The sequence below is a fragment of the Plecotus auritus genome (assembly GCF_963455305.1).
Source record: "Plecotus auritus genome assembly, chromosome: 3".
Classification (NCBI taxonomy): domain Eukaryota; kingdom Metazoa; phylum Chordata; class Mammalia; order Chiroptera; family Vespertilionidae; genus Plecotus; species Plecotus auritus.
This window is the reverse complement of record NC_137772.1, coordinates 225,948,141-225,961,955: the sequence shown is the minus strand read 5'-3', so window position 1 is coordinate 225,961,955 and position 13,815 is coordinate 225,948,141. Positions and strand designations below refer to the sequence as shown.

The 13,815-nt window shown below is 59.7% G+C and overlaps 1 long non-coding RNA gene across 1 annotated transcript in view; it reads right to left on the bottom strand.

The window, feature by feature from the left end:
- The window catches only part of LOC308244667, a 42,391-nt gene extending 31,061 nt beyond the window's left edge, over positions 1-11,330 (bottom strand). Inside the window, exon 1 of the long non-coding RNA XR_013960157.1 lies at positions 11,158-11,330. This is a non-coding gene — a long non-coding RNA (uncharacterized lncRNA). The remainder of the gene's footprint in view (positions 1-11,157) is intronic.
- Between the last annotated feature and the right edge of the window lie 2,485 nt (positions 11,331-13,815).

Genomic DNA, 13,815 nt, shown 5'->3' with positions numbered 1-13,815 from the left:
GGACGGGGAGCGGCTCACTAGGCGGGTTCTCTCCTGGAGGGCGGCCTGGGCACCAGCATTCTGCAGGGGCAACCATGTGCCCAGCACCTCGAGTTACTGATCCTCAGAAAAGGGGAAGGGAGGTGGGTGCTGGCAGCCGGCTGCAGGAAGGACGAGAGGAAGGACGTGAGGAGAGAGGGAACTCGGGCCGTCTGGGAACTAGTTCTGTGCAGGTGATCACAGCCGAGCAGGGCCCCACAGCTTCCCTTTGCAGCGGAGGTCTGCACCCTGCCGAGCCCTGCCCCCTCCACGCAGCCCCCTCTCCAGCTCCAGCCTCATTACTGCAAGGCCTGGCCGCACAGAACACCGCGCCTTCCCCAGGCCAGACTCCGCGTCAGAACATTCCAGTCCACAAAGGACAAGCTCAGAAACAAACTTAACATTTTAAAAAGTCTCCCTGGAAAAGCGAGGTGAACAAAACTCTGAAAAAAAAAGCGAGAAGCGGAGCAGAGGCCTCGCCCGTGTGGCCAAGGACGAGGGAGCCGCTCTGTTCCGCCGGCCAAGGCCGAGGCCTCCCAGGCTCTTTTCTCTGGCTTCTTGTTTGAGCCTAATTATATGAGAAAGTGCTTTCGGGAAAGAAAAAAAAAAAAAAAAACAGACAAAAACCTTTAAAATTAAAAAAAAAGTTACAAAAGCTAAGTCTCCAAAGCTTTCTAAAAAAGACAAAAACCTTTAAAATTAAAAAAAAAGTTACAAAAGCTAAGTCTCAAAAGCTTTCTAAAAAACAGACAAAACCTTTCAAGTAAATTAAAAGTTACACAAGCTAAGTCTCAAAAGCTTCTTGGGATAAAAAGCCCAACTCTGTCCAGCGTCGGAGGCCAAAGCGAAGAACACAGGGCGTGGAGTGGTCCCGGCCTGAAGTTAGGGCCCGCTGCCTCATCACACCTGGGCGTCGCGGGGCGCCTAGGACGCCCCTGGATTCTGGAAAGATTGTGATTCGGTCGAGAGAGGTGTAGCGGGGCGAGAGCCACCGCAGAGGGTCCGAGGGGCCCTGGTTTCCCCACAGGGTCTATGGCATCTGCTCTGCGGGGTCAGCTCTCCTGTGTCGTTTGCAGGACTCGCAGCAGAAATAAAGAACTTTATTTCCCAGAGAAAGAAACACACGGCACCGCAGCCCTGTTCTCTCCGCGCCGCCGCCGGCAGCGGACGGGACGGGTTCGCTCCAGCTCTGCAGGCGGCGGCCTCCGCGCGCCTCCTCCAGGCAGCCCCGGGCTCGCATGCAGGGCGGCGGGCTGAGCCCGCGGGGCTGGCGGACACGGAGACCAGGGCGGTCCGGGTGGGCGTCAGGCCTGGAGTCTGGGGCTTGCGGGGGGCGTGGCCTGCAGCGCGAGCGTGTGGCTTGACCCACGTGGAACCGTGTCGGTGTCGGGTCTGCAGCGGGGGCCGGGCGGGGGCCGAGTCCGAATCCGATCCTGAGGCGAGCCCGGGGCAGGCTCTACGCAGCGGTACGGGGTGGAGGTTCAGCTCCGCGACCGAGTCCGCATCCCTGTCCGAATCCGAGGTAGAGCCGGGGTCCGGGCTGGGGGTCCGAGTCCGAGTCCGAGCCCCGGGCAGAGCCAGGCTCTGGGGTAGGAGGCGGCCCGGGTCCTAGTCCGCGTCGGGAGGCGGGTCTGCTGCGCAGCCGGGAGGGGCCCGAGCGTGCACAGAGGTGGAGAGTGAGCTGGGGCGCGCCAGGCAGAGATCGCGGTCCCCATCCGGGGACCCGAGTCCGAATCCTGAGCCGAGCCCGGGGCCAGGGTCGGGGTGAGTCCGCGTCCGGATCAGTATCCGAGTCCGTGTTCCGGGCAGAGCAGAACCCGGTCCAAGCCGCGGTCCGTGTTGGAGTCCGCGAGTCCTCGGAGGCAGGGGCGGCCGCGGCACGCGCCCCAATTAGCCACGGTCTGACGTGGTCATGGGGTCCGACAACGTGTCCGGGGTAGAGCCCGGATCCAAAATCAGGACGGCAGCAGCGCGCGCCCCCAATTGGCCGCAGTCTGGGCTTGCGGTCCGCGCCCGAGTCGGTGTCCGAGTCCGCGGTTGAGGTTCGTGTCCAAGTCCGCGGCCAAGTCCGCGGCAGCAGTGGCGGCGGCCGCGGCACACGCTCGGATTAGCCGCGGCGGGACGTGCTCTTGGGGTCTGACGTATCCCGGAGCCAAAGCCGAGATCGCGGTCCGAGGTTGTGGTCCGTGTCGGAGTCCAGGTTTGATTCCATATCCGTGTCCGGGGCAGACCCGAGGTCTGCGATCCCACGCCGTGTCGGCGTCCAAGTCCATGTCCGCGTTCCGGGCAGAGTTGCGGTCTCAGCCGCTGTTTGTATCCGCGCCCGAGTCCGCCGGCGGCCGCGGCACGTGCCGCAGTGAGCGCAGTCCGGGCTTGGGGTCCGAGCCCGAGTCCGTGAACGTGGTTGGGGTCCGTGTCCCGGTTCCTGTCAGACACTGTATCCGCGTCCGAGTCCGGATTTGGGGTCTGTATCCGAGTCCACGTCCCTGTCCCGGGTAGAGCCTCAGTCGGAGCCGCTGCCCGTACCCGGATCCGAGGCGGCGTCTGCAGCGGCGGCGGGCGCGCGCGCTGCGATTACCCGCAGTTCCGAGTTTCGAGTCGGTGCCTGAGGGCGTGTCCGTGGTTGGGGTCCGCGTCCGAGGCCGGATTTGGGGTCTGTATATGAGTCCACGTCCGTGTCCCGGGTAGAGGCTCGGTCGGAGCGGCTGTCCGTAGGCTGTCCGTATCCGTATCCGAGTCCGAGTCCGCGTCTGCAGCGGCGGGGGCGCGCGCGCGTGCGCACCACAGCCACAGTTCGAGCTTGCAGTCCGTGTCTGTGGTTCGGTCCGTGTCCGACCCTGGGCCCGAGTCCAGATTTGGGTTCTGTGAGTGCGTGTCCGTGTCCGGGTAGAGCTTCGGTCTGAGTCCGAGTCCGCGTCCGAGTCTGCAGCGGCGGGCGCGCGCGCTGCGATGAGCCGCAATCCGAGCTTTCGGGGTCTGTGCCCGAGGCCGGGGCTGGGGTTTGCATCTGAGCCCGGGGTTGGGGTCCGCATCTGAGTCCGAGTCCGGGGTTGGCGTCCGCGTCTGAGTCCGAGTCCGGGGTTGGGGTCCGCGTCTGCATCCAGGCAGACCTGCGGTCGGAGCCGCCGCCTGCATCCGAGTCCGCATCGGCGGCGGCAGGGGCGCGCGCTGCAATTAGCCGCATCCCAGGCTCGGAGTCCCTGCCCGAGCCCGGGGTTGGGGTCCGCATCCGAGTCTGGAGTTGGGGTCCGCGTGCGAGTTTGGAGGGAAGGTCCGCGTCCGAGCCCGTGGTTGGCGTCCGTCGGCATCCGCGTTCGAGTCCGGAGTTGGGGTCCGGGTCCGCGTCCGCCTGTATCCGAGTTCACGTGCTTGTCCCGGGTAGCGCCTCGGTCAGAGCCGCGCTCCGTATCCGAGTCCGTGTCTGCGCCGCAATTAGCCGCCGACCACGCTTGGGGTCCGAGCTCGGGTCCGTGTCCACGTCCGAACCCGGGGTTGCGGTCTGTGTCCGAGGCCGGGTCCGCATCCCGGGTAGAGCCTCGGCGGAAGCCGAAGCCGCTGTCCTTTTCCGTCTCCGCCTCCGAGTCCGCGTCCGCCTCCGAGTCCGCGGCGGCGCCGCAGTTAGCCGCCGGCCGAGCTTGGGGTCTGAGCCCGAATCCGTGTCCGTGGTTGGGGTCCGCGTCCGCGCCCGAGTCCGTGTCCGTGTCCGTGTCCGGGGCAGCGCCGCGGTCCGAGCCGCGGTCCACCTTCGAGTCCGAATCCGAGCCCGTGTCGGACCCCAGTCAGTGTCCAGGTCCCAGTCCTCCGAGGCAGCACGCGCCCCAATTAGCTGCGGGCGGGCGGCCCCATTGAGGGTGAACAAAGGGCACGACCCGGGGTCAGGGAGTCGGGGGCCAGCGCCCGCTGCTTTGTTCGCCGTGTTGTTTACTTTGCCGAACGAAGCGCACAATATAGTGACTAAAGCGGATTAGAGGGTCGCGCCCCGGAGGCCGAGGGACCTCCCAGCCTGGCGCCTCCCAGGCGGGCTGGCCTGCCGGTGCAGACCCCGTACCCCGGGGCCGCGGGGAAACGGGGGGCCGCCCGGGGCCCCAGCACCGCTCACCTGCGCCACGCGGCGGGCGGCCGAGCAGGTAGCTCAGAGCATCCCCCGCCGCCGGGCCTTTGAAGCCACGGGGACGTGATGGCACTTCTGACGCCCGGTTTTTTAAAGATCGCACTCTCCCCACCACGGCCGTCCTGGGCTTTCGTCTTACAGGGAAGCAAAGGCCATTTGCTCGCAGGCTGATATTTTACACGGAAACAGATTTTTCCACATCACAAAATCCTGTAGCGATATGGTTAAAAAAAAAAAATGCCCACCTTTTGTCTGGACACAGCCAGGCACCCTGTGAGTCAGCGAGTGACTGAAGGTGCGGAATAGTATTTTGTGATACAAAAGTCCTGAGAAGTAAGTGCCGCTGGGGAAAAATTGTTTTCTTTCTCTCTCTCTCTTTCTTTCTTTCTTTCTTTCTTTCTTTCTTTCTTTCTTTCTTTCTTTCTTTCTTTCTTCCTTTCTTCCTTTCTTCCTTTCTTCCTTTCTTCCTTTCTTCCTTTCGTTCCTTTCTTTCTTTCCTTCCTTCCTTCCTTCCTTCCTTCCTTCCTTCCTTCCTTCCTTCCTTTCTTTCTTTTTAAGAAAGCAAATGATGAATATATAAATAAACCACTACGATTTCCACCCAAAGACTCCAGTTTATCATCTGGCGTTATGAATTCAAGTTCTGTATACTTCTCCCTCCGACAGGAACTTTTAAATTGCCCCCCAAAACCAAGCCGTCACACGGAAAGTACAAACTCACACTCAAGCAAAGTCTCACCAAGGAGCCAAGAAGCAGAGAGCCGTTTTCTTTTTTTTCGCTTTCTCGATGCTATTGTTTAGGGGACAAAAATATTTCTCCTTACGTTCATAAAAAATCTTGAGTTGTTTTTTTTTTTACGCTATGGTTGTGCAAACATACGTTTGGTTAGGGAATCCGTGTCGTGTTTGATTAACAAGCCACCTATATGCAAATCTTTTTAAGGGAACGTATGATATTTACTTACTATACCTATTTGTGGGCCTAATGAATACTTCTGCTCAGTACCATCTAGCCGCAACTTCTGACGGCAAATATGCCATTTGTCTCTATTTCTACTCACAAGCCTTGAAAGAGGATCCCCCCCCTTATAAAAACACCATGTGTTTAGAGGAGGCATAGCTAAGTCTAAAGTATAAGTAATTTAGGAGTAAAATATAAAGATAGATATTTAAGATAGAGGCCATTTAAGTAGTAAGTGTAAAATATAAATAATTCAAGTATAAAATACATAGAAAAAGAAAAAGGCACCTACATGCCATTATCCAGAAATAATATTCTATTGTAATTCCTTCCCCGCAGCTGATCTGGGCATTCAATTACATAATTCACACCTGCGCTTACAGATTGCAAAGTGTTGTGTCCCCATGTTGTTACAAATGCTTTGTCAATAGCATTTTAACAGTGACACAATATTCCATTCTTTTGTTACATGAAATTTACCGGGCTTTCCCTATTCTTCCAGATTTCATTCCGCGGAAATATTTTCCCCCCGCTATAACTAACTTGACAACCACAGTTTTGCCCGTAAACTTTGTCTGCCGTGCTATCTGTTGCTAGGATGTTGGAGCCATTGCGTTATTCTAAGGGGGATAAGGCAGATCCCTGTAGGCTCCACTTATCCAACCAAGAATGAACTTGGAAATTCTAGAATTCCCTTCGGATCACACTTAGTCCAGGAAGCGGTATGGAAATCAGCTTGCTTCCCTCCCAACCCCCCCCCCCCCGCCCCCAGAGGCCGGGAACTTTCGCCTGACAGATTTGTGGGACCAGCAAAGGCACATGCCTGATTGCAGCGCGCATTTGGGAATCGGTGCTGGCCATTCTCTGCCTCCGAGTCGCTTGGCACCAGCCCCGGGGCGCTGGGTGGGTTTAGGTCAGGGCCAGAAGGCCCAGCACCTCGGAAACATCCTCTCCGAGGTGCGGGTGAGACTTTGCTCGCCTACGAAGCCGTACTTTTGATTTGGCCCAAGCCTCTTTCTTTGCTGACACTTAAAACCTCAGGCCCGACTTTCACTCTGTCCTCCCCTTCCCTGCTCTGTCCTGCGTGGAGAAGGCCTTGCCGGACCCTCCTCCATCTCCACGCTGGGAGCCTTGGAGCCTGGCATGTGCGGCCCGCCCTCCCTGTCCATGCCCTGATCAGCCCGAGGGCTGGGTCCTGCCTCAGGGCCAAGCTGCCGTGGGTCTGGTCCTCCCCACAAACACCGGGACCTGCGCCTGCCCGCCGAGGGAGGCGGTTGAGGCCCCGAGAGGAGCAGCAGAACAGAAGCACAAGGAGGGTAGGGGGACCGAGCAGAAAGCACCATGGAGGCATCTGAAACCAGAGGCCGAGGGACTCCAGGGCAGCGGGGAGGCCCTACGTGCAAATGTGACCAGAACTCTCCCGGGAGGAGGAGGGACAATTTCCCCTTCCATGCCTTTCCTGCCTTGTCCGAATTTTCTCCAAGGAGCCTACGTCGCCTTTCTAATTAGGAAACAATCGTATTGCTGATACAACTATATTTCTTAGACGTCAGATAGAGACAATCCATTCTGAGAATAAAGTGAGTTGCTGTTAATGAGTTTACATAAATAATTACAATCCCATGTTGCCAGGAAAGTTATAAAGATGATTACGGGGGTTCGCGTGTCTCTAGCGCGTTCCCCTTTTTAGAGAAACGCTTTCAGACAGAAAACGAAACTGGGCGGTTCTGCTGTGCAAACATCGGCCGCCCGCCGCTGCGGTATCCCTGCAGCAACCCTGACGTGGGGCCGGACAGACAGACACCTTCCTTCCTTCTCGTTTGGAATCGGGGAGTCTAAGTTAGGAGCCCAGGACCTAACCCAAGGCTTTGTGTCTCTGGGTGTCCCCGCGGCAGCTTCTAGACCTCCAGTCCAGGCACCTTCCTGCAGGGCAGACAATTTCCCCGGGGGGATCGAGTGTGTTTCCTGCATTCCAGGGTTTGTTTTTTTTTCCCCCATTACTGGAGGTGGTGCCTGCAGCCAGGGTGGAATTGCAATTAGTGAAGATTTTTGTGAGGTTTGCTTTAAAATAATGCTATTTATACCGGGTCCCGGTTTCACATACCGGGAAGTATGCCCCCCGAGTTTGGGGGCCCTGGGAAGTGGCCCGGCAGAGGTGTGCGGGTACCTCGGCCAGGCAGGGTCTGTCTTTTTTCCAAGCCGACAGGAGAGCCGAATGCCAGGCATGCAGGGGACGGTGACTCATCTCATGCGGGCCTCTGAGGCTCACGTCCCCAGCAGGACGGGGTGGCCCCAAGCGAACATGTTTGCCTTATCTTCTTTTTTTAAGTGGGCCATTCACAGCCCCAGGAGAACAACAGATGGGGAGAAATCTACAAATCAAATGCATCTGATCCCAAGCCTCTTTTAAAGTGCGTTCCGAGGCAAGCCAGGCGCCATCTCCTACTCTAAAAGGCCATTTCTGAATTTGGGTTTGGGGGAAGGAAAAAAAGAATGGTTCCCCGGCTCGAAAACGCCAGGGCTCGAAGAATGCAAGTCAGGTACACCCCTCTTTGTGCTAAAATCATCTTAGCTGGTTAAAATAAATCAGAGCACAAGGGTGTGAGCTCAGCATATGTCTCCCATCACGCGCGTCTGCAGACAGACCCACGCCGCCTCGCCCCGGGCGGCGAGGGGACGGGACGGGCTCGGGGCTGGGATTCTGAGCAGGGAGGCACGGAGGTCCCCCGAGCAAACAGACCTACGCTTTTTAGATTCCAAAGACATCCCCAGTTTTAAACAAGGATTAGATTATAAACTAAAGAATGATAAAATGTAATCAACAGGTAAGATGGATAAATAGGGAGACATTTATTCCCTCCCTGAAAAAATGTCTGGCATTTGGAATTTTTAAGTCGTTAAGTAGATGGTCACATTAAAAAAAAAAAACAAAAAAAAAAACAACCTCTATTTTACTTGCCCTCCTCGCACGGGGCACAGCAAACCATCCCTGCCTCCTAAAATAAAAACACATGTCACTTTAATTTAGCAGAGGCAAGCCGACGTGCAGAATCTCGGCACAGATAATTTTTAAATTAAGGAGAGAGACTGCGCGCCGTGTTTTATACCTTTTGGAGGGCCGTTACCTTCTCCACGTGTTAATAATTTAACTGTCAAATCACAACAAACAGCGAATTCCGTCTCCGAGACTCTAGGCCGGCGGAGGTTTTAATTGTAGCTGCTAACTAGCAAATGCGGCAGAAGCCTGCTTTCACCGTCCCCAGACAGGCCTGGGACATGACTAATTCATTTTCTCTTCTCCGTCTATCGAGGCCCAGGATTCCAATGTTTATATCGGGCTGTTCACTTTAAAGCACACAGCGCGGGCACCCCTTCGGGGCCCCTCCTTCGCCCTCACAGTTTGGGCTTTTCATTGTTTCCAGACGCGCTGGGCCCGCGCATGGCCACGGCTCGCTCCAGGCGCCGGTGAGATGGTGCGGAGCCCGCGCTCGGCTCGCGCTCCTCCGAAAACCCTTCCGGGAGCCGCACCAATAGCGCGGGGCGCCCTGCCCCGAAGCCTCCCTCCCCGGGATGCCAGGGAAACCCGGCAGGCCTGGGCCCCGCTTCTCCCGCCAGAGGACCCTGCCCCTCGCCGGCCGCCCGCTGTGGCCAAGGGAAGGGTGCCCCAGCCTGAGGGCCAGGTAGGCGGCAGTGAGCAGCAGGGGGTTAATGGGCCCGCGGGGAGGGGTGCAGACAAAAGGCCACAGCCAGGGAGGAGAAGCCGCTGGGGGAGCGAGCTGCAGGGCCCAGCCCGGCCAGGCGCAGACACAGGGATCTCTGTCTGCCTGGCCGCTGCCCGCACTGTGACTAACCGCCCCACTATTGTACCCTGAAGCCAGCCCTTTGTGCCCGTCCCCCTGGCGTCTGGGAGCCCGCAAAGAGCCCTCTGCAGCAGCCCCCCTCGCCCTGGACACTTGCAGCCTCGACACCCACCCATTCGGCTGAGGGGGGCCAGACGCACACACACACACACGCCAGGGGAGAAGCATCCTTTACCCTGGCCCTGAAGGGCCACCAGCAAAAAAAAAAAAAAAAAAAAGAGCAGGAAAAGCAGGCTCCCAACTCGGGGGGCCGTGGGAGACCAGCTGAACCTGCACGGCCCGGGACCCAGTCCCCCTCCACAGCACGCGGCCGCTGGGCCTTTGAAATGCGGAGTCTGCGTGCCACTGGGATGTGGGTGTAAAACACCCTGGATCTCCAAGACGGGACGTGAAAAAAAAAAAGCCAGCGGTCTCATCAATAATTTGGAATTAATTACATTCTGAAATATACCGTTTTGGATGTGTATTAGACTAAGTAACTGGTATTAGGATCGTGAATTTCACCTATTTTTACTTTTTGAAAAAGGCAGCGTCTGGCACATGAAATCCGGCCGCGGCTGTTTGCGGCTCGCGTTGCTGCTATTAGAGCTGTGCTGGGTGTGGGTGCGGGGGTGGGGACGGCCTCGCAGCCTGCTGTCTCCCAGGGGACAGGAGCTAGAAGCTGTCACCCTGTCTCCCCACTCAATGACAGCCCTCACCCGGGGCCAGGAGTCCTGGGCCCTGGCGGCCGGGCAGCCCACGGCCTTCTCTCGGGAACTGGGTCTTGCACACACGTGTCTGGGGAGCTTTGGAAGACACATGTGTGCACAGAAACACGCACAGGAGAGGGCCCTGTGTCCGCCTGTCCTGGCCGGCCTTCGGAGAAGCCACAGGCACAGGGCCCCCAGATGGCCCCCAGATGGCCCCCAGATCTGACCCCTGGTCCCGGGACAGACCGGACCAGCCCGAGACCCCATCACGACTTTCATGGACTCAGCATTTACACATTCCAGGCCCTCCCTCCACTATATTAACAACATCTATGGCTGCCCTGCTACACAGATGGGTGTAATCCAGGCAGAATTCACCGTTATGTGTTCATTACGATTACAGCCCGTTTTTTCTTCCGACTCGAAGAGACATTAAAATGAAAACATATTTGTGAGCCCCCGGGCGTTGTGCCTCCCTGGACCATCCTGCCAGGGCCCGCACTCCCGCCTGCTCTGCACCCTAACCCGGGGAGGCCCGCCCCCCCCCCGCCCCCGTCTGTATTTGGGGCTCGTCCATCTTCTCTCCGGTGACCTGATGGCCTCCCTCCCCCTGGAACTTATCCAGAAGCCTTGCCCTGAACACACAGTGTGTGGAGCCCCCGCCGGACACCAGACCACTTCCCACATGAGAAAGGCCCAGGATCCCAGCGCGGCTGAGGCTCCGAGTCGGCGGCACCCGGGACCCGCCAGGCACAGCGCTGGGGGGTCCCCAACCAGATGCCCCGGCACCACAGTCAACACCCAAAGACCCAACGGTCAAGCACCCCTGAAGGTGACCCGAGAGGTGACTGTGACATGCCTGGGGGCCCACCACGTGGCAGCTCTGTGCAGGCCTGGGCACCCCGACCCCGGCCCTCACACCCCTGCAGCCGCCCTGCCTCTGGACAGGCCCGCGGATGGGTCTGGCTTGGCGGTGGGCCCCGGAGAGAGGCCTCGGGCTAGTCCCGCCCGTGTGCGCCGGGCCAGGCCTGGGCCAGCGCGCTGGGGAGGCCCCGGTGCAGGAGATGGTTAAAATTCTGCATCCTTTTTGCATCCGCCTCCAGAGGAAGCGCTGCTTTTTTTTTTCCTCCCAAGCAGGAGGAGTTAAAAAAAAAAAAAAAAAAAAAAAAAGCTGAGAGCAGCAATTTGCAGGCCTTGGGATGTTTTTCTCCTTGACAGCCCTGGGCCCCGCCTCTCCGGGCCTTCCTCTGCCCGCGGCCACAGCTCCGCGCCCTCCTGCCTGGGCCCCCTGCACGCCCGCTGGCCTCCCCTTGGACCCGGGCGGGGGGGGGGGTGCGCCCAGAGGGAGGGCGGGAGGGAGGCCGGCCGGGAGGGAGCAACCAGGCCTGGCACTGCCCTGCTTTGTGCCCAGCTCTCCCAGCGCTCTCCCCCGGCAGGCCTGCCCAGCCCGCCTCACCGCCTGCTGCCCGCCCGCCGCCCACCCTGTGCCCACCCGGGTGCCCACCCAGGTGCCCTCACCTTCTGGGCCCCGGCCTCCCGGCTGGGGTGCTGCTTGAGCCCAGGGCGCCCGGCCACGTCCTCCGCTGCCGCCGCTTGCCCCACCCTGCTGCCCGCGCGGCGAGCCTGGCACCGTGCCAGGCCGCCTGGGAGCCCAGCCCGGGCAGGAGGGAGGGGTGCGGCGGTGCCAGGGGAGGGAGAGGCCCAGATGCCCGGCCGGCCCACGGGCCTCCCCGTCTCCCGAGCCCCATAAAGACACAGACAACATGGGCGGCTTAGTGAAAACAGTCATGTGCCGGAGCCGGAGCCCCAACAAAAGCCCTTATTTATTTATTTAGTTCACACGCTCAGATAAGCAGCGCCTTTGTGCACATAATTTCACACACACGGAAGGAGGCGGGCGATGGCCCGATGCCCCCGCCCTGCCGCCGGGACGGCCACGCCGCGCAGGGATAGCGTGTCTCCGGCCGCGATTTCCATATTTCAGTGGGGCAGCGGCGGATGATTAATTAAGGAGGGAACGGCAAAAAGGAAGAGAAGCGGTGGGGGTGGGAGCCGGCTGTTCTGGGCAGCGCGATGTGCCAAGGTGCCCGAGCAGCTTAACTCCTCCCCTGCCGGGCGCGCAGGCGGGGCGGCAGTGGGGCTGCATGGGGCAGCTTGGGGGGGAGCACGAGCCCTGCCCCCAGCCTTGGGGTGCACACCCTCACCCGCTTTCGTGTATCGAGTGCCACCCCAGCTTCAAATGCTGCCCCAAGGACGCGCGCATCCTTGTTTCTTATTCAGAGGCCCGTGTGTGCCGTGCCGGTGCTGGGAGAGACGCCCCCAAGTTCCCACTGGGGGGCTGGGCGGAGGAGAGCCACTGCCACTCCAGCGGGCACAGACTGGCCCTTTGCAGCCTCACCTTCACACACCCCGGGTGCAGGCCGCAGGGAGGCCCTGCCCCGGGGTGGCTCCCAGACCCTGCACATTAAGCAAGCCCCCCCCCCCCCCCCCGCCACAGGCTGCCCACGGCCCTCTGCCGGAGCTCACAGCCTGCTCGGGGAACAGGGCCGGAAGGCCTGCCCCCCTTCTGGAAAGAAGCAAGGGCTGGGGCCCAGGGAGAGCCAGGGCCTCTGGTATTGCTAGAGGCAGACAGCGGCACCACGGAGCCCTGGATTTAGGGTCCAGCTATCACCAAGGCTCAGCCCTGCCCCTTGCCAGCTGTGTGGCCTTAAGCAAATTACCCGGCCTTTCTGGGCCTCGGTTTGCCCACCTGTAAAATGGGGATAACAGCGCCCACCGTGCCTACCCCGGGGGGTTGAGGTGAGGAAGAGCAGCTCCTGGATGAGCAGAGAACCTGCCTGAGTTCCCAGAACCTCTGGCCTTAAGGTGAGCAGAGGGGGGGGCCCCTGGGGCCTCCGGCAGGAAGTTCCTCAAAACAGTCCTCCTTGGTTTTGCAGGCGGGTGACGGTAAGGGCCGGGAGCTGCGAGAGCATCCGGGGTTATGCAGGTGGATCCAATGCAATCGCACCGTCTTTAAAAGTGGAGAACCTCTCCCAGCTGTGGTCAGCGGAGGAGACACCCAACGCCTCTCTAAGGACGGAGGAAGGGGCCATGAGCCAAGGAGTGTGGGTGCCTCTAGTCTAGCCGTGGGCAAACTACGGCCCGCGGGCCGGATCCGGCTGTTCTATCCGGTTCTCTTGCTCTCCCCTCCGCTCCTTTACTTTGAATTTATATTCGTTCACACAAACACTCCATCCATGCTTTTGTTCCAGCCCTCCGGTCCAGTTGAAGAACCCATGGTGGCCCTCGAGTCAAAAAGTTTGCCCACCCCTGCTCTAGACCCTGGAAAAGGCCAGAAAGCGGATTCTACCCTGGAGCCTCCAGAAGGAATCGGCCAACACCTTGATTTTAGCCACAAGACACTTCAGACGCCCAACCTCCGTGAACGCATGCTCATAAACTCGCACCTTTGAGGCACGAAATCAGCGGACTTTGTTACGGCAGCAGCGGCAAACCAGCACTCCACCTCCCCAGCCCCAGCCCCAGCCCCAGCCCCAGCGTGCCGGAGGCCTCTGAGGGCGGCTGTGGGGTGCGGCCTGCCCCCGCTTGGCCCCACATACGCTGCTCGTCCGTCCACGGTGGGTGGCACTGAGCTGGGGTCAGCAGCCCTCATCCCTGCCATCGGGCGGGGAGCCTGCGATCAGGTGGCCAGATGCCCTGCCACGCCCTCCTCTCCCAAGGGCACCAATCCTAACCTCACCCCCTGGCTGCCCCTCCTCATCTTTTCTCTCCTCCTCCCCCTTCTATTCACCACCACTACTGCGTGTCCCCCTGAGTGACCCCCAGCTAAGCATGATCTCATTCCATCCCCAGCCTGACAGGTGGAGGCAGCCAGGTCCCCAAATCCTGCCCCTAGTTTGGTGGCACGCAGGGCCATGGTCTGCTTCGTCATCATGAACGTGTCCTTCCCACAGTAGGACCGGCCGGGGGTCCTTGGGCCAGGGCCTCTGCTCCTGGTGTGTAAAGGGGGCTGGGGACACCCCCACACAGGGTGGCTGTGACGTGGCTAGCTGGAGGTGCTCACGTGGAAAGTACTCGCTGCTTCCCAGGTCAGTCATCTCAGTCGAGGGATGGTTTTTTTCTCGGAAACAAAGGATGCCAGGCGGGGCGATCCATTCAGCACCGTGGCTGCACGGG